Genomic DNA, 27,735 nt, shown 5'->3' with positions numbered 1-27,735 from the left:
CTAAGCCTGGCCTGGTTAATGTATACGGGAGGACACCTGGGAATTCAGGTGTAGCCAGCCTCCTCTGTCCTGCATCGCTGGAGCACCTCAGTGCGCCTGACTGTAACCGTCTGCAACAGCAATCGCATAATGTGTTGTCTATGGGCCACGGGAGTGAATAGTCACACCTGCACATAGGCGTGCACACTATTGGTGAAAGACCATTCACACCCGCGGTCAGGCTGGCTGCATCTGTACGCCGCTAGGCTTCCTGTTCCCTGACTCTGGCACCAGCTTGGATCGCACTTGTCTTTGGGGATGACTTTGTACACATTGTGATCGCAATGCTGCCGCTGTTTGACAGAAAGTCAGCGTTAGTGGGCGGAAACCTGCTGTTTTCTGGGTGTGTCTGAAAAAACGCAGGCGTGCCCAGGTGTTTTTAAGGAGGGCCTCTGACATCAGCAATGACCACTTCCAGCCTCTTGTGTCGCAAGAATTGTGGGTGACCTTGCCGGGCTCAGATGGGTAAAATCTTCGTTGTTCTGGGAATTGCGTATGGTTCTGTGAAGAGAGCGCATCTTGCGATGCCGTCACCATTTCTGCACTGGGCGTTTTTTTTCTATTTCTGAGCGGGAACTATGTGATCGCAGCAACTGCTTCTTATCAGACACTGCAATCCTTACTGAATGAGGTCCTTAGTTTTAAGTTTGCACACTTCCCACCCAAATCTGCCCTCGCTACCCCCGCATCTGCTCCAAACTCAGAATCAGCCCATCTATCACCATTTCTACTCCTTTTTCCCTAAGTACTTTTACTCACTCCTCTCCTCATCTCCGCCTGTGCCTTTACCAACTCCTCCCCCTTTATTGTGTCACCAACTCCTCCCCTGTATAGTATTACCAACTCCTTCTCATTTATAGTGTCCCCAACTCCTCCCCTGTATAGTATTACCAACTCCTTCTCATTTATAGTGTCCCCAACTCCTCCCCCGTATAGTATTATCAACTTCTCCTCATTTATAGTGTCACCAACTCCTCCCCCAAATAGTATTATCAACTCCTCCTTTATAGTGTCACCAACTCCTCTCCATATAGTATTACCAACTCCTCCCCCGTATAGTATTACCAACTCCTCCTCATTTATAGTGTCACCAACTCCTCCCCCGTATAGTATTACCAACTCCTCCTCATTTATAGTGTCACCAACTCCTCCCCCGTATAGTATTTCCAACTCCTCCTCCTCCTTTATAGTGTCACCAACACCTCCCCCAAATAGTATTACCAACTCCTCCTCCTTTATAGTGTCACCAACTCCTCTCCCGTATTGTATTACCAACTCCTCCTCCTTTATAGTGTCACCAACTCCTCCCCCATATAGTATTACCAACTCCTCCTCCTCCTTTATAGTGTCACCAACTTCTCTTCACCTCTCCTACCTGTGCCTTCACCAGCTCCTCTTTCCTTATAGTGTCTCCAACGCCTCTCCATCTGAACTTTCACCAACTCCTCCCCCTTTATAGTGTCACCAACTCCTCTCCCCCTGTACTGTCTTTAACTCCTCTCCTCATTTAGCCCTGTACCTTCACCAACTCCCTTATAGTGTCCCCAACTCCTCTCCTCATCTCCCTCTGTACCTTCACCAACTCCTCTCCTCATCTCCCCCTGTACCTTCACCAACTCCTCTCCTCATAGTGTCTCCAACTCCTCTCTTCATCTCCGCCTGTACCTTCACCAACTCCTCTCCTCATCTCCCCATGTACCTTCACCAACTCCTCTCCTCATAATGTCTCCAACTCCTCCTCATCTCCCCATGTACCTTCACCAACTCCTCTCCTCATAATGTCTCCAACTCCTCCTCATCTCCCCATGTACCTTCACTAACTCCTCTCCTCATAGTGTCTCCAACTCCTCCTCATCTCCCCATGTACCTTCACCAACTCCTCCACCTTTATAGTGTCACCAACTAATCTCCCCCTGTACCTTCACCAGCTCCTCACCTCATCTCCCCATAGTGTCTCCAACTCCTCTCCTCATCCCCACCTGTACCTTCACCAGCTCCTCTCCTCATAGTGTCTCCAACTCCTCTCCTCATCTCCGCCTGTACCTTCACCAACTCCTCTCCTCATCTCCCCATGTACCTTCACCAACTCCTCTCCTCATAATGTCTCCAACTCCTCCTCATCTCCCCATGTACCTTCACTAACTCCTCTCCTCATTGTGTCTCCAACTCCTCCTCATCTCCCCATGTACCTTCACCAACTCCTCCACCTTTATAGTGTCACCAGCTAATCTCCCCCTGTACCTTCACCAGCTCCTCTCCTCATCTCCCCATATACCTTCACCAGCTCCTCTCCTCATTGTGTCTCCAACTCCTCTCCTCATCTCCACCTGTACCTTCACCAGCTCCTCTCCTCATAGTGTCTCCAACTTCTCTCCTCATCTCCACCTGTACCTTCACCAGCTCCTCTCCTCATAGTGTCTCCAACTCCTCTCCTCATCTCCACCTGTACCTTCACCAGCTCCTCTCCTCATAGTGTCTCCATCTCCTCTCCTCATCTCCACCTGTACCTTCACCAGCTCCTCTCCCTGTATAGTGTCTCCAACTCCTCCCCTGTATAGTATTACAAACTCCTCCTCCTTAATAGTGCCTCCAACGCCTCTGCTCCTCTCCGCCTGTACCTTAACTAACTCCTCCCCTTTATAGTGTCACCATCGCCTCGCCTCATCTTCCATGTATGAGGAGTGTGACATACTGAGAGTGTAACAGGCAGTAGTACCTAGAGCAGTCTTTTTCAACCAGTGTGCCGTGGCACACTAGTGTGCCGCGACCAGTTGCAAGGTGTGCCGCGGAGCCAGAGCAGCTTCCTGCACCTTCAGAATTAACTGTTGGCCCAGGCTCTTCTTAGCGGATCAGTCATGCTCCGGCCATGACCTATGCCTTGGTGACACGGCGGTGTGATATCACAGGTCACGGCCACCGTGTCTCATCACTCAGCCAGTCCACCCGCCTGCATACACAACTTCCAGTTCCCGCCTGCATCCACAGCTTTCCTTGCTAGCCCACATCCACACCTGCCCGACCGCTCGCTGCTCAGTATTTGCAGCACTCCACTATGAATAACCCCCGCCACTGAGGGACAGGGAGGAGGACAGCTGACCGGTAGGGGCTATTATTTGTTATGTTATTTCTTCTGTGGGGAGCAATAGTATTTATGGGGGGGAACAATGTGAATAATTAATGTGGGAAGCAATAGGATTTATGTAGGGAGCAACATGATTTATGTGGGGAGCAATGTGATTGTATTTTGCTGTGTAGGCCAATGTATGTGTGGATTTTTTTTTTCACTGTGAGGGCCAATGTGTGTTTTTATTTTTTATTTTTTCCTGTGGGTGAACTGATGGTGTGCCTTGGCAATTTTAAAATATTGTTCGGTGTGCTGCGAGTAAAAAAAGGTTGAAAATCACTGACCTAGAGAGTACCAAAACTTCAACAAATAATATAGACCACTGAGTAATCTGTCCAATCACAGTGTGGATAAGGCAACCAGCAAGCTAATAAGTGTCTCATGATTATGGCCTTGTCTCAGGAGCTGACAGCTCATTCCTCCTGGATTGCATCTCTGTGACTGTTGGTCACCCAGCATAGCTGTGTAACCGGTATTTCAGCATTGTCCTCTTTCTGTCGCCATACTGCATACCGCCCTTCGGGGATTTGTTACAGTGGGTCTGGCCAGTGTGCATGGTGCTGTGTTATTCACATTAGTGCAACTCTCCCAGAAGTGCGGCAGTCTCACCGCTGGTCAGGACCATGTACTCTATGGTCTCCTTCTAGCATGTATGAGTAAAACACATATTGCTGCCTCAGAATAACACACTGCACGCTGCCAAATACGGTCTGATTCCTGCACTTCACCAGCAACAATACCTACCCCGGAGACTCCTGGCAGCCTCAGTCATCGCAGTGATGCGTTACAGCACTTGCGCATTGCCTGCGTCCCTCCACACGCCGAGGGAGCATGAACATACGTGGTGGCGTGGGCCTGGCACATGTAGCACTGCTTCCACCACTCCCGTAGTGTTGCCTTAGCTGAACCTCGTCATAATAATCTCTTTCATGCGAAATACTTGTCTACAGTAGAAATTATCTTATACAGCCCAGGGAATCGGCCTGCAAGGTGGCATCTGCCGCTGGCATACAGATACCGTTATGTGGGTTCAAGTGCAGCAATTAGAGTCCATAGGATGTTACCCTGCGTACACTGTATTATCCTAATTGTTTCATTATTCATCAAAGCCGGCTCCAGGTTTGTGGATCTGAGCATTTGGGAGGTGATGTCCCACTTCAGACCTCCCACGGACGGTGCAGATTCCCCTGTGACATCAGACGCTTCCATCAGCCGCATGGCATGGGGGTGATGGCGCCAGGAGAGTTGGGCAAACATAGGGCATTCCTAACTATGTGCAGACTAGGGCCCTGATTGGCTGCAGGTAGCTTCTATCCCTGGCAGTGTTCTGATTGGCTGCAGGTTGGTTCTAGTCCTGGGAATGTTCTAGTGCCCTGATTGGCTGCATGTTGGTTCTAGTCCTGGGAACATTCTAGAACTCTGGCTACAGTTTGGTTCTAGTCCTGGGAATGTTTTAGAGCCCTGACTGGCTGCAGGTTGGTTCTAGTCCTGGGAATGTTCTAGTGCCCTGATTGGCTGCAGGTTGGTTCTAGTCCTGGGAATGTTCTAGTGCCCTGATTGGCTGCAGGTTGGTCCTGGGAATGTTCTAGTGCCCTGATTGGCTGCAGAATGGTTCTAGTCCTTGGAATGTTCTAGTGCCCTGATTGGCTACAGGCTGGTTCTAGTCCTGGGAACGTTCTAGAACTCTGGCTACAGTTTGGTTTTAGTCCTTGGAATGTTCTAGTGCCCTGATTGGCTGCAGGTTGGTTCTAGTCCTGGGAATGTTCTAGTGCCCTGATTGGCTGCAGGTTGGTCCTGGGAATGTTCTAGTGCCCTGATTGGCTTCAGGTTGGTTCTAGTCCTGGGAATGTTCTAGTGCCCTGATTGGCTGCAGAATGGTTCTAGTCCTTGGAATGTTCTAGTGCCCTGATTGGCTACAGGCTGGTTCTAGTCCTGTGAACGTTCTAGAACTCTGGCTACAGTTTGGTTTTAGTCCTGGGAATGTTCTAGTGCCCTGATTGGCTGCTTGTTGGTTCTAGTTATGGGAATGTTCTAGTGCCCTGATTGGCTGCAGGTTGGTCCTGGGAATGTTCTAGTGCCCTGATTGGCTTCAGGTTGGTTCTAGTCCTGGGAATGTTCTAGTGCCCTGATTGGCTGCAGGTTGGTCCGGGGAATGTTCTAGAGCCCTGATTGGCTGCAGGTTGGTTCTAGTCCTGGGAACGTTCTAGAACTCTGGCTACAGTTTGGTTCTAGTCCTTGGAATGTTCTAGTGCCCTGATTGGCTACAGGCTGGTTCTAGTCCTGGGAATGTTCTAGTGCCCTGATTGGCTGCTTGTTGGTTCTAGTCCTGGGAACATTCTAGAGCCCTAGTTGGCTGCCATTTGGTTCTAGTCCTGAAAATGTTCGATTGACTGCAAGTTGGTTCTATTCCTGGAAAGATTCTAGAGCTCTGATTGGCTGCATATTTCTCAGCCTGTTACTTACAGACACTGCTTGTTATAAAAGCACATGCAGTGCACAGTGACACACACGGAATACTGACCTTCACCACTATGCAGGAGGAGGACGTTCAACAGTCACGTTACTGGCTGGGACAATTGAAAACAAATAGTTTGTGAATGAAGCCACTTCCTCTCTGGTTCCGTCCCCAGGATCTTCTATTATTACCCAGAATGGGGCACCTGGTGTTATTCTGCAGCTTCGGATGAAGCGGTGTGTCTTGCCAGCGTAGATGCACCCTATCACCATGGTGTAACAGTCCCTGGATTATACTTATTAACACTGCACATACAATGAGAAGTGTGTGGTGATGTATCACATTGCCATATTTGTAGGAAAGTCCATTACACACCTCACAGAAACACAATTATATTTACTGTATGTATGTATGTATGTGTGTGTGTGTGTGTGTGTGTGTGTGTATGTATGTATGTATGTATGTATTTTTTGCTCAAAAAAATAAAGGGAACACTAAAACAACACATCCTGGATCTGAATGAATGAAATATTTTTATTAAATACTTTGTTCTTTACATAGTTGAATGGGGTGTAGTATGGTATGCCGGGAGCCCGGCCGGGCTACCGGCGACCAGCATACCGGCGCCGGGAGCCCAACCGCCGGCATACAGACAGCGTGGCGAGCGCAAATGAGCCCCTTGTGGGCACGGAGGCGCACTACGCGCACCACGCTATTTATTCTCCCTCCAGGGGGGTCGTGGACCCCCACGAGGGAGAATATGTGTCTGTATGCCGGGTGTCGGGATTCCGGCGCCGGTATACTGTGCATCGGGATCCCGACATTCGGCAACCAGAAGACCACCCAGTTGAATGTGCTGACAACAAAATCACACAAAAATGATCAATGGAAATCAAATTTATTAACCCATGGAGGTCTGGATTTGGAGTCACACTCAAAATGAAAGTGGAAAAACACACTACAGGCTGATCCAACTTTGATGTAATGTCCTTAAAACAAGTCAAAATGAGGCTCAGTAGTGTGTGTGGCCTCCACGTGCCTGTATGACCTCCCTACAACGCCTGGGCATGCTCCTGATGAGGTGGCGGATGGTCTCCTGAGGGATCTCCTCCCAGACCTGAACTAAAGCATCCGCCAACTCCTGGACAGTCTGTGGTGCAACGTGGCGTTGGTGGATGGAGCGAGACATGACGTCCTAGATGTGCTCAATTGGATCCAGGTCTGGGGAACGGGCGGGCCAGTCCATAGAATCAATGCCTTCGTCTTGCAGGAACTGCTGACACACTCCAGCCACATGAGGTCTAGCATTGTCTTGCATTAGGAGGAACCCAGAGCCAACTGCACCAGCATATGGTCTCACAAGGGGTCTGAGGATCTCATCTCGGTACCTAATGGCAGTCAGGCTACCTCTAGCGAGCACATGGAGGGCTGTGCGGTCACCCAAAGAAATGCCACCCCACACCATTACTGGCCCACTGCCAAACCAGTCATGCTGGAGGATGTTGCAGGCAGCAGAACGTTCTCCTTGGCGTCTCCAGACTGTCACACGTGCTCAGTGAGAACCTGTTTTCATCTGTGAAGAGCACAGGGCGCCAGTGGCGAATTTGCCAATCTTGGTGTTCTCTGGCAAATGCCAAATGTCCTGCACGGTGTTGGGCTGTAAACACAACCCCCACCTGTGGACGTCGGGCCCTCATACCACCCTCATGGAGTCTCTTTCTGATCGTTTGAGTAGACACATGCACATTTGTGGCTTACTGGAGGTCATTTTGCAGGACTCTGGCAGTGCTCCTCCTGTTCCTCCTTGCACAAAGGCGGAGGTAGCGGTCCTGCTGCTGGGTTGTTGCCCTCCTACGGCCTCCTCCACGTCTCCTGATGTACTGGCCTGTCTCCTAGTAGCGCCTCCATGCTCTGGACACTACGCTGACAGACACAGCAAACCTTCTTGCCACAGCTCGCATTGATGTGCAATCCTGGATGAGCTGCACTACCTGAGCCACTTGTGTGGGTTGTAGACTCCGTCTCATACTACCACTAGAGTGAAAGCACCGCCAGCTTTCAAAAGTGACCAAAACATCAGCCAGAAAGCATAGGAGCTGAGAAGTGGTCTGTGGTCACCACCTGCAGAACAACTCCTTTATTGGGGGTGTCTTGCTAATTGCCTATAATTCCCACCTGTTGTCTATTCCATTTGCACAACAGCATGTGAAATTGATTGTCAATCAGTGTTGCTTCCTAAGTGGACAGTTTGATTTCACAGAAGTGTGACTGACTTGGAGTTACATTGTGTTGTTTAAGTGTTCACTTTATTTTTTTGAGCAGTGTAAAATATGCTCTATAATTAGTCTCTAACAACCTCACGGGATTGATGTGCTGATGTCACTATGCCCCGGGGGCAGCCATGTTGTGCACTGCTCCTGCATCCATCCCTGAGGTATAAGGGGGGTACTCACGGTGCGATTGCTGCTTAAAGTCTAAGCAATCTGACTAGATTGCTTAGATTTTAAGCAGCGATCACTCCGTGTGTACCCCTCACAGCGATAGCGATGCGCAGCCCTGCGCATCGCTATCGCTGGTGCTAGATTGGCCTGCATGCAGGCCAATCTAGCAGGTCGCTCACTTCACCCGCTGGGTGAAATGAGCGGCCCCCCGTCTCCCCCCGCACGCTCAGCACACATCTCTCGCCAAATCGTGCCGTGAATACGGCCCTTAAGGCACTATTCCCTACTGACTGTACAGGCTGCATCCTGCAGGGTGCGTAGGTGATGGGTAATCCTTACCACAGACTCATTTATCAGGAATGTATTGCAGGAAGGATAAGTTTGTTGGTGAAAACTTGCTGTGAAATCACAGGCAGCAACATGTTCAGTGCCTCAGCCGGGAGGGAGGTGAGGAGGTACGGCCGGTGCGAGGACAGTGGGACGTGTCCAGACATGCCGTGCAATGAGACTCGCGTATACCCTGCAGCCGGAGAGCAGAAGGAGTGTCCCCCCCCCTCGCTGTACTGTCATCGTGCTACAGACTACAGTATATACAGCAGGATGGTACCTGCAATTACACACATGCAGTCTCTCTCTCTCTCTCTCTCACATATATATATATATATTATATATAACTTTGCATATGTTTTAGAATGCTTTCAATAATAGAAGTGTTAATAGTTAATTTTTTAAATTAACAAAATGCAAAGTGAATGAACAGAAGATAAATCTAAATCACATCAATAGTTGTTATACACTTGCACACAATTCTTCTAGGTACACTTGCACACAGTTTTTGAAGGAACTCGGCCGGGAGGTTGTTTCAAACATCTTGGAGAACTAACCACAGATATTGTGTGGATGTAGCTTGCTAGAATCCTCCTCTCTCTTCATGTAACGCCAGACAAACGCCATGATGTAGAGATTAGGGCTCTGTGGGGGCCGTATCATCACTTCCAGGACTCCTTGTTCTTCTTTACGCTGAAGATAGTTATTAATGACATTGGCTGTGTGTTTGGAGTTGTCCTGCTGCAGAATAAATTTGGAGCCAATCCATACCCCCCAACTGTCCTGAATACAGTGGGACAGTCCTGCTAATTGGACACTGTGTCCAGTGTCCCGCAAGTGGGGGGTGGGGGGGGATTGGGATTGAGAGCAGCCGGTGATCATTGAATAGATGCCGTGCGCATGCGCACTGTATCTATCAGTGCGGAGAGTGTTAGCCGGGGCTGGCCAACTGACCAGGGAGTGCTGGGCACGCCCCCAAAATGAGAAAAAAAAGGGGGTCACGGCACTAGGCTGCTGATGGTACTGCATGATGGATAAGTAGCTGCCTGTATTTCTCAGCATTGAGGACACCATTACTCCTGACCAAATCCCCAACTTCATTTGCTGAAATGCAGCCCCAGACTTGCAAGGAACCTCCGCCATGCGTCACTGCTGCCTGCAGACACATTACTGTACCGCTCTCCAGTGCCACCAGCTCAGAACTGGCAGAAACAAGTGGGACCCAGGTACACCCATCTACTGTTCAGAAGTCTGGCCAGAAGTGGTCTTCATGGAAGAATTGTGGGCAAGATGCCATACAGTACCTAGGACGTGGAAATAAGGCCAAGCGACTCAACTATGCATAAAAACATAGGAACTGGGGAGCAGGAAAATGGCGGCCGGGGCTCCGGACTGAGGAGTGACCCTGTGACATATCTGGATGTAACAGGAGGCAGTGAGTTGGCAGAAGGGCTGGAGAGCGGTACAGAAATGAGTGTCTGCAGGCAGCAGTGACGCATGGCGGAGGCTCCTTGCAAGTCTGCGGCTGCATTTCAGCAAATGGAGTTGGGGATTTGGGAGGTCATTCCAAGTTGTTCGCTCGCTAGCTGCTTTTAGCAGCATTGCACACGCTAGGCCGCCGCCCTCTGGGAGTGTATCTAAGCTTAGCAGAAGTGCGAACGAAAGATTAGCAGAATTGCGAATAGAAATTTCTTAGCAGTTTCTGAGTAGCTCCAGACTTACTCAGCCATTGCGATCACCTCAGTCCTTTTTGTTCCTGGTTTTACGTCACACACACACCCAGCGTTTGCCCAACCACTCCCCCGTTTCTCCAGCCACTCCTGCGTTTTGGAACTCGAACGCCTGCGTTTTTCCGCACACTCCCATAAAATGGCCAGTTTCCGCCCAGAAACACCCAGTTCCTGTCAATCACACTATGATCACCACAGCGATGAAAAAGCTTTGTAATGCCGTGAGTAAAATACCAAACTTTTGTGTAAAATAACTAAGCGCATGCGCTCTGCGAACATTGCGCATGCGCAGCTAGCGGATAATTGCAGTATAGCGAAAATCGGCAACGAGCGAACAACTCGGAATGACCTCCTTGGTCAGGATTAATGGTGTCTTCAATGCTCAGAAATCCAGGCAGGTACTTATCCATCACGCAGTACCATCAGGGAGTCGTCTGATTGGCTCCAAATTTATTCTACTGCATGACAACGACCCCAAGTATACAGCCAATGTCATTAAGTACTATATTCAGTGCAAAAGAAGAACAAGGAGTCCTGGAAGTGATGATATGGCCCCACAGAGTGACTGACAGCTGCTTTATACTGGGGGAGTGACTGACAGCTGCGTTATACTGAGGGAGTGACTGACAGCTGCGTTATACTGAGGGAGTGACTGACAGCTGCGTTATACTGAGGGAGTGACTGACAGCTGCATTATACTGAGGGAGTGACTGACAGCTGCGTTATACTGGGGGAGTGACTGACCGCTGCGTTATACTGAGGGAGGGACTGACGGCTGCGTTATACTGAGGGAGGGACTGACAGCTGCGTTATACTGAGGGAGGGACTGACAGCTGCTTTATACTGAGGGAGTGACTGACAGCTGCGGTATACAGGAGGAGTGACTGACAGCTGCGCTATACTGGAGGAGCGACTGACAGCTGCGTTATACTGGATGTGACTGACAGCTGCGTTATACTGGATGTGACTGAGCTGCGTTATACTGAGGGAGCGACTGACAGCTGCGTTATACTGGGAGAGTGACTGACAGCTGCGTTATACTGAGGGAGGGACTGACAGCTGCGTTATGCTGAGGGAGCAACTGACAGCTGCATTATACTGAGGGAGCGACTGACAGCTGCGTTATACTGAGGGAGCGACTGACAGCTGCGTTATACTGAGGGAGTGACTGACACCTGCATTATACTGGGGGAGTAACTGACAGCTGATTTATACTGAGGGAGGGACTGACAGCTGCGTTATACTGGATGTGACTGACAGCTGCTTTATACTGAGGGAGGGACTGACAGCTACTTTATACTGAGGGAGTAACTGACAGCTGCGTTATACTGGAGGAGTGACTGACAGCTGCGTTATACTGGATGTGACTGACAGCTGCTTTATACTGAGGGAGGGACTGACAGCTACTTTATACTGAGGGAGTAACTGACAGCTGCGTTATACTGGAGGAGTGACTGACAGCTGCTTTATACTGAGGGAGGGACTGACAGCTGCTTTATACTGAGGGAGGGACTGACAGCTGCGTTATACTGGGGAGGGACTGACAGCTGCGTTATTCTGAGGGAGCGACTGACAGCTGCGTTATACTGGATGTGACTGACAGCTGCGTTATACTGGGGGAGCGACTGACAGCTGGGTTATACTGAGGGAGCGACTGACAGCTGCGTTATACTGGGGGAGCGACTGACAGCTGCGTTATACTGAGGGAGCGACTGACAGCTGCGTTATACTGAGGGAGCGACTGACAGCTGCGTTACACTGAGGGAGCGACTGACAGCTGCTTTATACTGAGGGAGGGACTGACAGCTGCGTTATACTGAGGGAGGGACTGACAGCTACGTTATACTGGGGGAGTGACTGACAGCTGCGTTGTACTGGATGTGACTGACAGCTGCGTTATACTGGGGGAGCGACTGACAGCTGCATTATACTGGGGGAGCGACTGACAGCTGCGTTATACTGGGGGAGCGACTGACAGCTGCGTTATACTGAGGGAGGGACTGACAGCTGCTTTATAATGGGGGAGCGACTGACAGCTGCGTTATACTGAGGGAGGGACTGACAGCTGCTTTATACTGGGGGAGTGACTGACAGCTGCGTTATACTGGGGGAGTGACTGACAGCTGCGTTATACTGGATGTGACAGCTGCTTTATACTGGGGGAGCGACTGACAGCTGCGTTATACTGGGGGAGCGACTGACAGCTGCGTTATACTGAGGGAGGGACTGACACCTGCGTTATACTGGATGTGACTGACAGCTGCGTTATACTGGATGTGACTGACAGCTGCGTTATACTGAGGGAGTGACTGACAGCTGCTTTATACTGGGGGAGCGACTGACAGCTGCGTTATACTGAGGGAGGGACTGACAGCTGCTTTATACTGGGGGAGTGACTGACAGCTGCGTTATACTGGGGGAGCGACTGACAGCTGCGTTATACTGGGGGAGCGACTGACAGCTGCGTTATACTGGGGGAGCGACTGACAGCTGCGTTATACTGGGGTGCGACTGACAGCTGCGTTATACTGAGGGAGGGACTGACAGCTGCTTTATACTGGGGGAGTGACTGACAGCTGCGTTATACTGGGGGAGCGACTGACAGCTGCGTTATACTGGATGTGACTGACAGCTGCGTTATACTGAGGGAGTGACTGACAGCTGCTTTATACTGGGGGAGCGACTGACAGCTGCGTTATACTGAGGGAGGGACTGACAGCTGCTTTATACTAGGGCCGCTCGCCACGGGACCGGAGCGCGGACGGAAGTGGGCCGCCTCTCTCCCGCAGCGCATCGCATGTTCGCTGGGCACCCGGTGCTAAATCATTCGTAGACGACCTGATTCTGGGTCAGGGTTTCGTGCGTAGCAGAGCAGCTCCCTCGCTGCGATCTATTGAAAGTCATCCCTCGAGCCAAGCTTTTGTCGACCCGTTATACTGCGTTATACTGGGGGAGCGACTGACAGCTGCGTTATACTGGGGGAGCGACTGACAGCTGCGTTATACTGGGGGAGCGACGGACAGCTGCGTTATACTGGGGGAGCGACTGACAGCTGCGTTATACTGGGGGAGCGACTGACAGCTGCGTTATACTGGGGGGAGCGACTGACAGCTGCGTTATACTGGGGGAGCGACTGACAGCTGCGTTATACTGGGGGAGCGACTGACAGCTGCGTTATACTGGGGGAGCGACTGACAGCTGCGTTATACTGAGGGAGGGACTGACAGCTGCGTTATACTGGGGGAGCGACTGACAGCTGCGTTATACTGGGGGAGCGACTGACAGCTGCGTTATACTGGGGGAGCGACTGACAGCTGCGTTATACTGAGGGAGGGACTGACAGCTGCGTTATACTGGATGTGACTGACAGCTGCGTTATACTGGGGGAGTGACTGACAGCTGCGTTATACTGGGGGAGTGACTGACAGCTGCGTTATACTGGATGTGACTGACAGCTGCGTTATACTGAGGGAGTGACTGACAGCAGCTTTATAATGGGGGAGCGACTGACAGATGCGTTATACTGAGGGAGGGACTGACAGCTGCTTTATACTGGGGGAGCGACTGACAGCTGCGTTATACTGAGGGAGCGACTGACAGCTGCGTTATACTGGGGGAGCGACTGACAGCTGCGTTATACTGAGGGAGGGACTGACAGCTGCTTTATACTGGGGGAGTGACTGACAGCTGCGTTATACTGGGGGAGCGACTGACAGCTGCGTTATACTGGGGGAGCGACTGACAGCTGCGTTATACTGGGGGAGCGACTGACAGCTGCGTTATACTGGGGGAGCGACTGACAGCTGCGTTATACTGGGGGAGCGACTGACAGCTGCGTTATACTGAGGGAGGGACTGACAGCTGCTTTATACTGGGGGAGTGACTGACAGCTGCGTTATACTGGGGGAGCGACTGACAGCTGCGTTATACTGGATGTGACTGACAGCTGCGTTATACTGAGGGAGTGACTGACAGCTGCTTTATACTGGGGGAGCGACTGACAGCTGCGTTATACTGAGGGAGGGACTGACAGCTGCTTTATACTGGGGGAGCGACTGACAGCTGCGTTATACTGGGGGAGCGACTGACAGCTGCGTTATACTGAGGGAGCGACTGACAGCTGCGTTATACTGGGGGAGCGACTGACAGCTGCGTTATACTGAGGGAGGGACTGACAGCTGCGTTATACTGGATGTGACTGACAGCTGCGTTATACTGGGGGAGTGACTGACAGCTGCGTTATACTGGGGGAGTGACTGACAGCTGCGTTATACTGGATGTGACTGACAGCTGCGTTATACTGGGGGAGTGACTGACAGCTGCTTTATAATGGGGGAGCGACTGACAGATGCGTTATACTGAGGGAGGGACTGACAGCTGCTTTATACTGGGGGAGGGACTGACAGCTGCGTTATACTGGGGGAGCGACTGACAGCTGCGTTATACTGAGGGAGCGACTGACAGCTGCGTTATACTGGGGGAGCGACTGACAGCTGCGTTATACTGAGGGAGGGACTGACAGCTGCTTTATACTGGGGGAGTGACTGACAGCTGCGTTATACTGGGGGAACGACTGACAGCTGCGTTATACTGAGGGAGCGACTGACAGCTGCGTTATACTGGGGGAGCGACTGACAGCTGCGTTATACTGAGGGAGTGACTGACAGCTGCTTTATACTGGGGGAGCGACTGACAGCTGCGTTATACTGAGGGAGGGACTGACAGCTGCTTTTTACTGGGGGAGTGACTGACAGCTGCGTTATACTGGGGGAGCGACTGACAGCTGCGTTATACTGAGGGAGCGACTGACAGCTGCGTTATACTGGGAGAGCGACTGACAGCTGCGTTATACTGTGGGAGCGACTGACAGCTGCGTTATACTGGGAGAGCGACTGACAGCTGCGTTATACTGAGGAAGTGACTGACAGCTGCGTTATACTGGGAGAGCGACTGACAGCTGTGTTATACTGAGGGAGTGACTGACAGCAGCGTTATACTGTGGGAGCGACTGACAGCTGCGTTATACTGGGAGAGCGACTGACAGCTGCGTTATACTGGGAGAGCGACTGACAGCTGCGTTATACTGAGGGAAGAGTGATTTGGAATCATTGATGGTCGATGGCCATCCCTAGTTGGGTCAGTGTTACAGTGAGAGGGGAAGGGTGAGGGCAGTGTTATAGTGTGGGGAAGGGTGAGGTACTGTTATAGTGAGGGGAAAGAGTCAGTTCTCCAGTGAGAGGGGAAGGGTGGGAGCAGTGTTATAGTGAGAGGTAGAGTCAGTGTTACAGTGAGAGGGGAAGGGTGAGGGCAGTGTTATAGTGTGGGGAAGGGTGAGGTACTGTTATAGTGAGGGGAAAGAGTCAGTTCTCCAGTGAGAGGGGAAGGGTGGGGCAATGTTATAGTGAGGGAAAAGAGTCACTGCTCCAGTGAGAGGGGAAGGGTGGGGTAGTGTTATGGTGAGGGTAAGAGTCAGTGTTACAGTAATGGGCGAAGGGTGGTGGTAGTGTTATAGTGAGGGGAAGAGTAGGGTCAGTGTTACAGTGAGGGGAGAAGGGTAGGGGCAGTGTTATAGTGAGGGGAAGAGTCAGTGTTACAGTGATGGGGAAAGAGTAGAGGCGGTGTTATAGTGAGGGGAAGAGTCAGTGTTAGATGGGGAGAGTGGAAGTGGTGTTATAGTGAGGGGAAGAGTCACTGCTCCAGTGAGAGGGGAAGGGTGGGGTAGTGTTATGGTGAGGGTAAGAGTCAGTGTTACAGTAATGGGCGAAGGGTGGTGGTAGTGTTATAGTGAGGGGAAGAGTAGGGTCAGTGTTACAGTGAGGGGAGAAGGGTAGGGGCAGTGTTATAGTGAGGGGAAGAGTCAGTGTTACAGTGATGGGGAAAGAGTAGAGGCGGTGTTATAGTGAGGGGAAGAGTCAGTGTTAGATGGGGAGAGTGGAAGTGGTGTTATAGTGAGGGGAAGAGTCACTGCTCCAGTGAGAGGGGAAGGGTGGGGTAGTGTTATGGTGAGGGTAAGAGTCAGTGTTACAGTAATGGGCGAAGGGTGGTGGTAGTGTTATAGTGAGGGGAAGAGTAGGGTCAGTGTTACAGTAAGGGGAGAAGGGTAGGGGCAATGTTATAGTGAGGGGAAGAGTCGGTGTTACAGTGATGGGGAAGAGTCAGTGTTACAGTGATGGGGAAGAGTAGAGGTGGTGTTATAGTGAGGGGAAGAGTCCGTGTTAGAGGGTGAGAGTGGAAGCGGTGTTATCGTGAGTGGAAGAGTCAGTGTTAGAGGGGAAGGGTGGGGTAGTGTTATAGTGAGGGGAAAGAGTCAGTGCTCCATTGAGAGGGGAAGGGTGGGGCAGTGTTATAGTGATGGGAAAGAGTCACTGCTCAAGTGAGATGGGAAGGGTGGGGTAGTGTTATGGTGAGGGTAAGAGTCGGTGTTACAGTAATGGGCGAAGGGAGGTGGCAGTGTTCTAGTGAGGGGAAGAGTAGGGTCAGTGTTAAAGTGAGGGGAGAAGGGTAGGGGCAGTGTTATAGTGAGGGGAAGAGTCAGTGTTACAGTGATGGGGGAAGAGTAGAGGCGGTGTTATAGTGAGGGGAAGAGTCAGTGTTAGAGGGGAAGAGTGGGGGAAGTGTTACAGTGAGAGGGGAAGAGTTGGGTAGTGATATAGTGAGGGGAAGAGTCAGTGCTTCAGTAAGAGGGGAAGAGTGGGGGCAGTTTTTATAGTGAAAGGAAGAGTCAGTGGTACAGTGAGGGGGGAAGAGTTGGGTCTAGGGATGGCTATTGGTGAGCTGCCATCGATGGCACTTGAACCATCTATGGTGAACCATCGATAGTTTGCACTACTCAATGGCCATCACTGAAAGGCGCTGGCCGGGCCGCGGGCCAATAAAAAATGGGGGCGGGGCTTAGTGGGTGTCAGGGGCGGAGCTATGCGCAGTGTCCCGGAATCTTGCAAAAAATAAAATAAAAAAATATTTGTTTAATCTGTGCCATCGATGGAGGGAAACGGTCTGGTTCTCTCCCATTGATGGCAAAAACATTTGCCATCGGCCATAAACCATCGATGATTTGGAATCATTGATGGTCGATGGCCATCCCTAGTTGGCTCAGTGTTCCAGTGAGAGGGGAAGGGTGGGAGCAGTGTTATAGTGAGAGGTAGAGTCAGTGTTACAGTGAGAGGGGAAGGGTGAGGGCAGTGTTATAGTGTGGGGAAGGGTGAGGTACTGTTATAGTGAGGGGAAAGAGTCAGTTCTCCAGTGAGAGGGGAAGGGTGGGGCAGTGTTATAGTGATGGGAAAGAGTCAGTTCTCCAGTGAGAGGGGAAGGGTGAGGTACTGTTATAGTGAGGGGAAAGAGTCAGTGCTCCAGTGAGAGGGGAAGGGTGGGGCAGTGTTATAGTGATGGGAAAGAGTCACTGCTCCAGTGAGAGGGGAAGGGTGGGGTAGTGTTATGGTGAGGGTAAGAGTCAGTGTTACAGTAATGGGCGAAGGGTGGTGGCAGTGTTATAGTGAGGGGAAGAGTAGGGTCAGAGTTACAGTAAGGGCAGAAGGGTAGGGGCAATGTTACAGTGATGGGGGAAGAGTCAGTGTTACAGTGATGGGGGAAGAGTCAGTGTTACAGTGATGGGGAAGAGTAGAGGTGGTGTTATAGTGAGGGGAAGAGTCCGTGTTAGAGGGGGAGAGTGGAAGCGGTGTTATAGTGAGTGGAAGAGTCAGTGTTAGAGGGGAAGGGTGAGGTACTGTTATAGTGAGGGGAAAGAGTCAGTTCTCCAGTGAGAGGGGAAGGGTGGGGTAGTGTTACAGTGATGGGAAAGAGTCACTGCTCCAGTGAGAGGGGAAGGGTGGGGTAGTGTTATAGTGAGGGGAAAGAGTCAGTGCTCCAGTGAGAGGGGAAGGGTGGGGCAGTGTTATAGTGATGGGAAAGAGTCACTGCTCCAGTGAGAGGGGAAGGGTGGGGTAGTGTTATGGTGAGGGTAAGAGTCGGTGTTACAGTAATGGGTGAAGGGTGGTGGCAGTGTTCTAGTGAGGGGAAGAGTAGGTCAGTGTTAAAGTGAGGGGAGAAGGGTAGGGGCAGTGTTATAGTGAGGGGATGAGTCAGTGTTGCAGTGATGGGGGAAGAGTAGAGGCGGTGTTATAGTGAGGGGAAGAGTCAGTGTTAGAGGGGAAGAGTGGGGGAAGTGTTATAGTGAGGGGAAGAGTCAGTGTTAGAGGGGAAGGGTCAGTGTTACAATGATGGGGGAAGGGTGGAGTAGTGTTTTAGTGAGGGGAAGGAGTCAGTACGCCAGTGAGAGGGAAAGGGTGGAATAGTGTTATGGTGAGGGGAAGCGTCAGAGTTATAGTGTTGGGCAAAGGGTGGTGGCAGTGTTATAGTGAGGGGAAGAGTAGGGTCAGTCTTACAGTGAGGAGGGGAAGGGTAGGGGAAGAGTCAGTGTTACAGAGATGGGTGAGAGTGGAGGCGGAGTTATAGTGAGGGGAAGAGTCAGTGTTAAAGTGATGGGGAAGAGTGGAGGCGGTGTTATAGTGAGAAGAGTCAGTGTTAGAGGGGAAGAGTCAGTGTTACAGTGATGGGTGAGAGTGGAGGCGGGGTTATAGTGAGGGTAAGAGTCAGTGTTACAGTAATGGGCGAAGGGTGGTGGCAGTGTTATAGTGAGGGGAAGAGTAGGGCCTTTGTTACAGTGAGGGGAGAAGAGTAGGGGCAGTGTTATAGTGAGGGGGAGAGTCAGTGTTACAGTGACAGGGGAAGGGTGGGGGCAGTGTTATAGTGAGGGGAAGAGTCAGTGTTACAGAGATGGGTGAGAGTGGAGGCGGGGTTATAGTGAGGGGAAGAGTCAGTGTTACAGTGATGGGGAAGAGTGGAGGCGGTGTTATAGTGAGAAGAGTCAGTGTTAGAGGGGAAGAGTCAGTGTTACAGTGACAGGGGAAGGGTGGGGGCAGTGTTATAGTGAGGGGGTAGTGAGGGGTAGAGTCAGTGTTACAGTGACAGGGGAAAGGTGGTGGCAGTGTTATAGTGAGGGGAAGAGTCAGTGTTACAGTGAGAGGGGAAGGGTGGGGTAGTGTTATGGTGAGGGTAAGAGTCAGTGTTACAGTAATGGGCGAAGGGTGGTGGCAGTGTCATAGTGAGGGGAAGAGTAGGGTCAGTGTTACAGTGAGGGGAGAAGGGTAGGGGCAGTGTTATAGTGAAGGGAAGAGTCAGTGTTACAGTGACAGGGGAAGGGTGGGGGCAGTGTTATAGTGAGGGGAAGAGTCAGTGTTACAGTGACAGGGGAAGGGTGGGGGCAGTGTTATAGTGAGGGGTAGAGTCAGTGTTACAGTGACAGGGGAAGGGTGGGGGCAGTGTTATAGTGAGGGGAAGAGTCAGTGTTACAGTGACAGGGGAAGGGTGGGGGCAGTGTTATAGTGAGGGGTAGAGTCAGTGTTACAGTGACAGGGGAAGGGTGGGGGCAGTGTTATAGTGAGGGGAAGAGTCAGTGTTACAGTGACAGGGGAAGGGTGGGGGCAGTGTTATAGTGAGGGGTAGTGAGGGGTAGAGTCAGTGTTACAGTGACAGGGGAAGGGTGGGGGCAGTGTTATAGTGAGGGGAAGAGTCAGTGTTACAGTGACAGGGGAAGGGTGGGGGCAGTGTTATAGTGAGGGGAAGAGTCAGTGTTACAGTGACAGGGGAAGGGTGGGGGCAGTGTTATAGTGAGGGGTAGAGTCAGTGTTACAGTGACAGGGGAAGGGTGGGGGCAGTGTTATAGTGAGGGGAAGAGTCAGTGTTACAGTGACAGGGGAAGGGTGGGGGCAGTGTTATAGTGAGGGGAAGAGTCAGTGTTACAGTGACAGGGGAAGGGTGGGGGCAGTGTTATAGGGAGGGGTAGAGTCAGTGTTACAGTGACAGGGGAAGGGTGGGGGCAGTGTTATAGGGAGGGGTAGAGTCAGTGTTACAGTGACAGGGGAAGGGTGGGGGCAGTGTTATAGGGAGGGGTAGAGTCAGTGTTACAGTGACAGGGGAAGGGTGGGGGCAGTGTTATAGTGAGGGGAAGAGTCAGTGTTACAATGACAGGGGAAGGGTGGGGGCAGTGTTATAGTGAGGGGTAGAGTCAGTGTTACAATGACAGGGGAAGGGTGGGGGCAGTGTTATAGTGAGGGGTAGAGTCAGTGTTACAATGACAGGGGAAGGGTGGGGGTAGTGTTATAGTGAGGGGTAGAGTCAGTGTTACAATGACAGGGGAAGGGTGGGGGTAGTGTTATAGTGAGGGGAAGAGTCAGTGTTACAATGACAGGGGAAGGGTGGGGGCAGTGTTATAGTGAGGGGAAGAGTCAGTGTTACAATGACAGGGGAAGGGTGGGGGTAGTGTTATAGTGAGGGGAAGAGTCAGTGTTACAGTGACAGGGGAAGGGTGGGGGCAGTGTTATAGTGAGGGGTAGTGAGGGGAAGAGTCAGTGTTACAATGACAGGGGAAGGGTGGGGGTAGTGTTATAGTGAGGGGTAGAGTCAGTGTTACAATGACAGGGGAAGGGTGGGGGCAGTGTTATAGTGAGGGGAAGAGTCAGTGTTACAGTGACAGGGGAAGGGTGGGGGTAGTGTTATAGTGAGGGGAAGAGTCAGTGTGACAGGGGAAGGGTGGGGGCAGTGTTATAGTGAGGGGTAGAGTCAGTGTTACAGTGAGAGGGGAAGGGTGGGGTAGTGTTATGGTGAGGGTAAGAGTCAGTGTTACAGTAATGGGCGAAGGGTGGTGGCAGTGTCATAGTGAGGGGAAGAGTAGGGTCAGTGTTACAGTGAGGGGAGAAGGGTAGGGGCAGTGTTATAGTGAGGGGAAGAGTCAGTGTTACAGTGACAGGGGAAGGGTAGGGGCAGTGTTATAGTGAGGGGAAGAGTCAGTGTTACAGTGACAGGGGAAGGGTGGGGGCAGTGTTATAGTGAGGGGTAGTGAGGGGTAGAGTCAGTGTTACAGTGACAGGGGAAGGGTGGGGGCAGTGTTATAGTGAGGGGTAGTGAGGGGAAGAGTCAGTGTTACAGTGACAGGGGAAGGGTGGGGGTAGTGTTATAGTGAGGGGTAGAGTCAGTGTTACAGTGACAGGGGAAGGGTGGGGGTAGTGTTATAGTGAGGGGAAGAGTCAGTGTGACAGGGGAAGGGTGGGGGCAGTGTTATAGTGAGGGGTAGTGGGGGGTAGAGTCAGTGTTACAGTGACAGGGGAAAGGTGGGGGCAGTGTTATAGTGAGGGGAAGAGTCAGTGTTACAGTGACAGGGGAAGGGTGGAGGCAGTGTTATAGTGAGGGGTAGTGAGGGGAAGAGTCAGTGTTACAGTGACAGGGGAAGGGTGGGGGTAGTGTTATAGTGAGGGGTAGAGTCAGTGTTACAGTGACAGGAGAAGGGTGGGGGCAGTGTTATAGTGAGGGGAAGAGTCAGTGTTACAGTGACAGGGGAAGGGTGGGGGCAGTGTTATAGTGAGGGGAAGAGTCAGTGTTACAGTGACAGGGGAAGGGTGGGGGCAGTGTTATAGTGAGGGGTAGTGAGGGGTAGAGTCAGTGTTACAGTGACAGGGGAAGGGTGGGGGCAGTGTTATAGTGAGGGGTAGTGAGGGGAAGAGTCAGTGTTACAGTGACAGGGGAAGGGTGGGGGCAGTGTTATAGTGAGGGGAAGAGTCAGTGTTACAGTGACAGGGGAAGGGTGGGGGTAGTGTTATAGTGAGGGGTAGAGTCAGTGTTACAGTGACAGGGGAAGGGTGGGGGTAGTGTTATAGTGAGGGGTAGAGTCAGTGTTACAGTGACAGGGGAAGGGTGGGGGCAGTGTTATAGTGAGGGGAAGAGTCAGTGTGACAGGGGAAGGGTGGGGGTAGTGTTATAGTGAGGGGAAGAGTCAGTGTGACAGGGGAGGGGTGGGGGCAGTGTTATAGTGAGGGGTAGTGAGGGGAAGAGTCAGTGTTACAGTGACGGGAAGGGTGGGGGTAGTGTTATAGTGAGGGGTAGAGTCAGTGTTACAATGACAGGGGAAGGGTGGGGGCAGTGTTATAGTGAGGGGTAGAGTCAGTGTTACAGTGACAGGGGAAGGGTGGGGGTAGTGTTATAGTGAGGGGTAGTGAGGGGAAGAGTCAGTGTTACAGTGACAGGGGAAGGGTGGGGGTAGTGTTATAGTGAGGGGAAGAGTCAGTGTTACAATGACAGGGGAAGGGTGGGGGTAGTGTTATAGTGAGGGGAAGAGTCAGTGTTACAATGACAGGGGAAGGGTGGGGGCAGTGTTATAGTGAGGGGAAGAGTCAGTGTTACAATGACAGGGGAAGGGTGGGGGTAGTGTTATAGTGAGGGGAAGAGTCAGTGTTACAGTGACAGGGGAAGGGTGGGGGCAGTGTTATAGTGAGGGGTAGTGAGGGGAAGAGTCAGTGTTACAATGACAGGGGAAGGGTGGGGGTAGTGTTATAGTGAGGGGTAGAGTCAGTGTTACAATGACAGGGGAAGGGTGGGGGCAGTGTTATAGTGAGGGGAAGAGTCAGTGTTACAGTGACAGGGGAAGGGTGGGGGTAGTGTTATAGTGAGGGGAAGAGTCAGTGTGACAGGGGAAGGGTGGGGGCAGTGTTATAGTGAGGGGTAGAGTCAGTGTTACAGTGAGAGGGGAAGGGTGGGGTAGTGTTATGGTGAGGGTAAGAGTCAGTGTTACAGTAATGGGCGAAGGGTGGTGGCAGTGTCATAGTGAGGGGAAGAGTAGGGTCAGTGTTACAGTGAGGGGAGAAGGGTAGGGGCAGTGTTATAGTGAGGGGAAGAGTCAGTGTTACAGTGACAGGGGAAGGGTAGGGGCAGTGTTATAGTGAGGGGAAGAGTCAGTGTTACAGTGACAGGGGAAGGGTGGGGGCAGTGTTATAGTGAGGGGTAGTGAGGGGTAGAGTCAGTGTTACAGTGACAGGGGAAGGGTGGGGGCAGTGTTATAGTGAGGGGTAGTGAGGGGTAGAGTCAGTGTTACAGTGACAGGGGAAGGGTGGGGGCAGTGTTATAGTGAGGGGTAGTGAGGGGTAGAGTCAGTGTTACAGTGACAGGGGAAGGGTGGGGGCAGTGTTATAGTGAGGGGTAGTGAGGGGAAGAGTCAGTGTTACAGTGACAGGGGAAGGGTGGGGGTAGTGTTATAGTGAGGGGTAGAGTCAGTGTTACAGTGACAGGGGAAGGGTGGGGGTAGTGTTATAGTGAGGGGAAGAGTCAGTGTGACAGGGGAAGGGTGGGGGCAGTGTTATAGTGGGGGGTAGAGTCAGTGTTACAGTGACAGGGGAAAGGTGGGGGCAGTGTTATAGTGAGGGGAAGAGTCAGTGTTACAGTGACAGGGGAAGGGTGGAGGCAGTGTTATAGTGAGGGGTAGTGAGGGGAAGAGTCAGTGTTACAGTGACAGGGGAAGGGTGGGGGTAGTGTTATAGTGAGGGGTAGAGTCAGTGTTACAGTGACAGGAGAAGGGTGGGGGCAGTGTTATAGTGAGGGGAAGAGTCAGTGTTACAGTGACAGGGGAAGGGTGGGGGCAGTGTTATAGTGAGGGGAAGAGTCAGTGTTACAGTGACAGGGGAAGGGTGGGGGCAGTGTTATAGTGAGGGGTAGTGAGGGGTAGAGTCAGTGTTACAGTGACAGGGGAAGGGTGGGGGCAGTGTTATAGTGAGGGGTAGTGAGGGGAAGAGTCAGTGTTACAGTGACAGGGGAAGGGTGGGGGCAGTGTTATAGTGAGGGGAAGAGTCAGTGTTACAGTGACAGGGGAAGGGTGGGGGTAGTGTTATAGTGAGGGGTAGAGTCAGTGTTACAGTGACAGGGGAAGGGTGGGGGTAGTGTTATAGTGAGGGGTAGAGTCAGTGTTACAGTGACAGGGGAAGGGTGGGGGCAGTGTTATAGTGAGGGGAAGAGTCAGTGTGACAGGGGAAGGGTGGGTGTAGTGTTATAGTGAGGGGAAGAGTCAGTGTGACAGGGGAAGGGTGGGGGCAGTGTTATAGTGAGGGGTAGTGAGGGGAAGAGTCAGTGTTACAGTGACAGGGGAAGGGTGGGGGTAGTGTTATAGTGAGGGGTAGAGTCAGTGTTACAATGACAGGGGAAGGGTGGGGGCAGTGTTATAGTGAGGGGTAGAGTCAGTGTTACAGTGACAGGGGAAGGGTGGGGGTAGTGTTATAGTGAGGGGTAGTGAGGGGAAGAGTCAGTGTTACAGTGACAGGGGAAGGGTGGGGGTAGTGTTATAGTGAGGGGTAGAGTCAGTGTTACAGTGACAGGGGAAGGGTGGGGGCAGTGTTATAGTGAGGGGAAGAGTCAGTGTTACAGTGACAGGGGAAGGGTGGGGGCAGTGTTATAGTGAGGGGAAGAGTCAGTGTTACAGTGACAGGGGAAGGGTGGGGGCAGTGTTATAGTGAGGGGAAGAGTCAGTGTTACAGTGACAGGGGAAGGGTGGGGGCAGTGTTATAGTGAGGGGTAGTGAGGGGTAGAGTCAGTGTTACAGTGACAGGGGAAGGGTGGGGGCAGTGTTATAGTGAGGGGAAGAGTCAGTGTTACAGTGACAGGGGAAGGGTGGGGGCAGTGTTATAGTGAGGGGAAGAGTCAGTGTTACAGTGACAGGGGAAGGGTGGGGGCAGTGTTATAGGGAGGGGTAGAGTCAGTGTTACAGTGACAGGGGAAGGGTGGGGGCAGTGTTATAGGGAGGGGTAGAGTCAGTGTTACAGTGACAGGGGAAGGGTGGGGGCAGTGTTATAGTGAGGGGTAGTGAGGGGAAGAGTCAGTGTTACAATGACAGGGGAAGGGTGGGGGTAGTGTTATAGTGAGGGGTAGAGTCAGTGTTACAATGACAGGGGAAGGGTGGGGGCAGTGTTATAGTGAGGGGAAGAGTCAGTGTTACAGTGACAGGGGAAGGGTGGGGGTTGTGTTATAGTGAGGGGAAGAGTCAGTGTGACAGGGGAAGGGTGGGGGCAGTGTTATAGTGAGGGGTAGAGTCAGTGTTACAGTGAGAGGGGAAGGGTGGGGTAGTGTTATGGTGAGGGTAAGAGTCAGTGTTACAGTAATGGGCGAAGGGTGGTGGCAGTGTCATAGTGAGGGGAAGAGTAGGGTCAGTGTTACAGTGAGGGGAGAAGGGTAGGGGCAGTGTTATAGTGAGGGGAAGAGTCAGTGTTACAGTGACAGGGGAAGGGTAGGGGCAGTGTTATAGTGAGGGGAAGAGTCAGTGTTACAGTGACAGGGGAAGGGTGGGGGCAGTGTTATAGTGAGGGGTAGTGAGGGGTAGAGTCAGTGTTACAGTGACAGGGGAAGGGTGGGGGCAGTGTTATAGTGAGGGGTAGTGAGGGGTAGAGTCAGTGTTACAGTGACAGGGGAAGGGTGGGGGCAGTGTTATAGTGAGGGGTAGTGAGGGGTAGAGTCAGTGTTACAGTGACAGGGGAAGGGTGGGGGCAGTGTTATAGTGAGGGGTAGTGAGGGGAAGAGTCAGTGTTACAGTGACAGGGGAAGGGTGGGGGTAGTGTTATAGTGAGGGGTAGAGTCAGTGTTACAGTGACAGGGGAAGGGTGGGGGTAGTGTTATAGTGAGGGGAAGAGTCAGTGTGACAGGGGAAGGGTGGGGGCAGTGTTATAGTGGGGGGTAGAGTCAGTGTTACAGTGACAGGGGAAAGGTGGGGGCAGTGTTATAGTGAGGGGAAGAGTCAGTGTTACAGTGACAGGGGAAGGGTGGAGGCAGTGTTATAGTGAGGGGTAGTGAGGGGAAGAGTCAGTGTTACAGTGACAGGGGAAGGGTGGGGGTAGTGTTATAGTGAGGGGTAGAGTCAGTGTTACAGTGACAGGAGAAGGGTGGGGGCAGTGTTATAGTGAGGGGAAGAGTCAGTGTTACAGTGACAGGGGAAGGGTGGGGGCAGTGTTATAGTGAGGGGAAGAGTCAGTGTTACAGTGACAGGGGAAGGGTGGGGGCAGTGTTATAGTGAGGGGTAGTGAGGGGTAGAGTCAGTGTTACAGTGACAGGGGAAGGGTGGGGGCAGTGTTATAGTGAGGGGTAGTGAGGGGAAGAGTCAGTGTTACAGTGACAGGGGAAGGGTGGGGGCAGTGTTATAGTGAGGGGAAGAGTCAGTGTTACAGTGACAGGGGAAGGGTGGGGGTAGTGTTATAGTGAGGGGTAGAGTCAGTGTTACAGTGACAGGGGAAGGGTGGGGGTAGTGTTATAGTGAGGGGTAGAGTCAGTGTTACAGTGACAGGGGAAGGGTGGGGGCAGTGTTATAGTGAGGGGAAGAGTCAGTGTGACAGGGGAAGGGTGGGTGTAGTGTTATAGTGAGGGGAAGAGTCAGTGTGACAGGGGAAGGGTGGGGGCAGTGTTATAGTGAGGGGTAGTGAGGGGAAGAGTCAGTGTTACAGTGACAGGGGAAGGGTGGGGGTAGTGTTATAGTGAGGGGTAGAGTCAGTGTTACAATGACAGGGGAAGGGTGGGGGCAGTGTTATAGTGAGGGGTAGAGTCAGTGTTACAGTGACAGGGGAAGGGTGGGGGTAGTGTTATAGTGAGGGGTAGTGAGGGGAAGAGTCAGTGTTACAGTGACAGGGGAAGGGTGGGGGTAGTGTTATAGTGAGGGGTAGAGTCAGTGTTACAGTGACAGGGGAAGGGTGGGGGCAGTGTTATAGTGAGGGGAAGAGTCAGTGTTACAGTGACAGGGGAAGGGTGGGGGCAGTGTTATAGTGAGGGGAAGAGTCAGTGTTACAGTGACAGGGGAAGGGTGGGGGCAGTGTTATAGTGAGGGGAAGAGTCAGTGTTACAGTGACAGGGGAAGGGTGGGGGCAGTGTTATAGTGAGGGGTAGTGAGGGGTAGAGTCAGTGTTACAGTGACAGGGGAAGGGTGGGGGCAGTGTTATAGTGAGGGGAAGAGTCAGTGTTACAGTGACAGGGGAAGGGTGGGGGCAGTGTTATAGTGAGGGGAAGAGTCAGTGTTACAGTGACAGGGGAAGGGTGGGGGCAGTGTTATAGGGAGGGGTAGAGTCAGTGTTACAGTGACAGGGGAAGGGTGGGGGCAGTGTTATAGGGAGGGGTAGAGTCAGTGTTACAGTGACAGGGGAAGGGTGGGGGCAGTGTTATAGTGAGGGGTAGTGAGGGGTAGAGTCAGTGTTACAGTGACAGGGGAAGGGTGGGGGCAGTGTTATAGTGAGGGGAAGAGTCAGTGTTACAGTGACAGGGGAAGGGTGGGGGCAGTGTTATAGTGAGGGGAAGAGTCAGTGTTACAGTGACAGGGGAAGGGTGGGGGCAGTGTTATAGGGAGGGGTAGAGTCAGTGTTACAGTGACAGGGGAAGGGTGGGGGCAGTGTTATAGGGAGGGGTAGAGTCAGTGTTACAGTGACAGGGGAAGGGTGGGGGCAGTGTTATAGGGAGGGGTAGAGTCAGTGTTACAGTGACAGGGGAAGGGTGGGGGCAGTGTTATAGGGAGGGGTAGAGTCAGTGTTACAGTGACAGGGGAAGGGTGGGGGCAGTGTTATAGTGAGGGGAAGAGTCAGTGTTACAATGACAGGGGAAGGGTGGGGGCAGTGTTATAGTGAGGGGTAGAGTCAGTGTTACAATGACAGGGGAAGGGTGGGGGCAGTGTTATAGTGAGGGGTAGAGTCAGTGTTACAATGACAGGGGAAGGGTGGGGGTAGTGTTATAGTGAGGGGTAGAGTCAGTGTTACAATGACAGGGGAAGGGTGGGGGTAGTGT

General features: G+C 52.1%; 1 protein-coding gene across 3 annotated transcripts in view; it reads left to right on the top strand.

The window, feature by feature from the left end:
• Positions 1–27,735, top strand: part of LOC134992685 (ankyrin repeat domain-containing protein 50-like) — an 81,465-nt gene that overhangs the window by 15,413 nt on the left and 38,317 nt on the right. The window lies entirely within an intron of this gene.

The sequence above is a fragment of the Pseudophryne corroboree genome, chromosome 2 (assembly GCF_028390025.1).
Source record: "Pseudophryne corroboree isolate aPseCor3 chromosome 2, aPseCor3.hap2, whole genome shotgun sequence".
NCBI lineage: Eukaryota > Metazoa > Chordata > Amphibia > Anura > Myobatrachidae > Pseudophryne > Pseudophryne corroboree.
The sequence above is the reverse complement of the archived record's forward strand: the minus strand, read 5'-3'. Positions and strand labels throughout refer to the sequence as shown.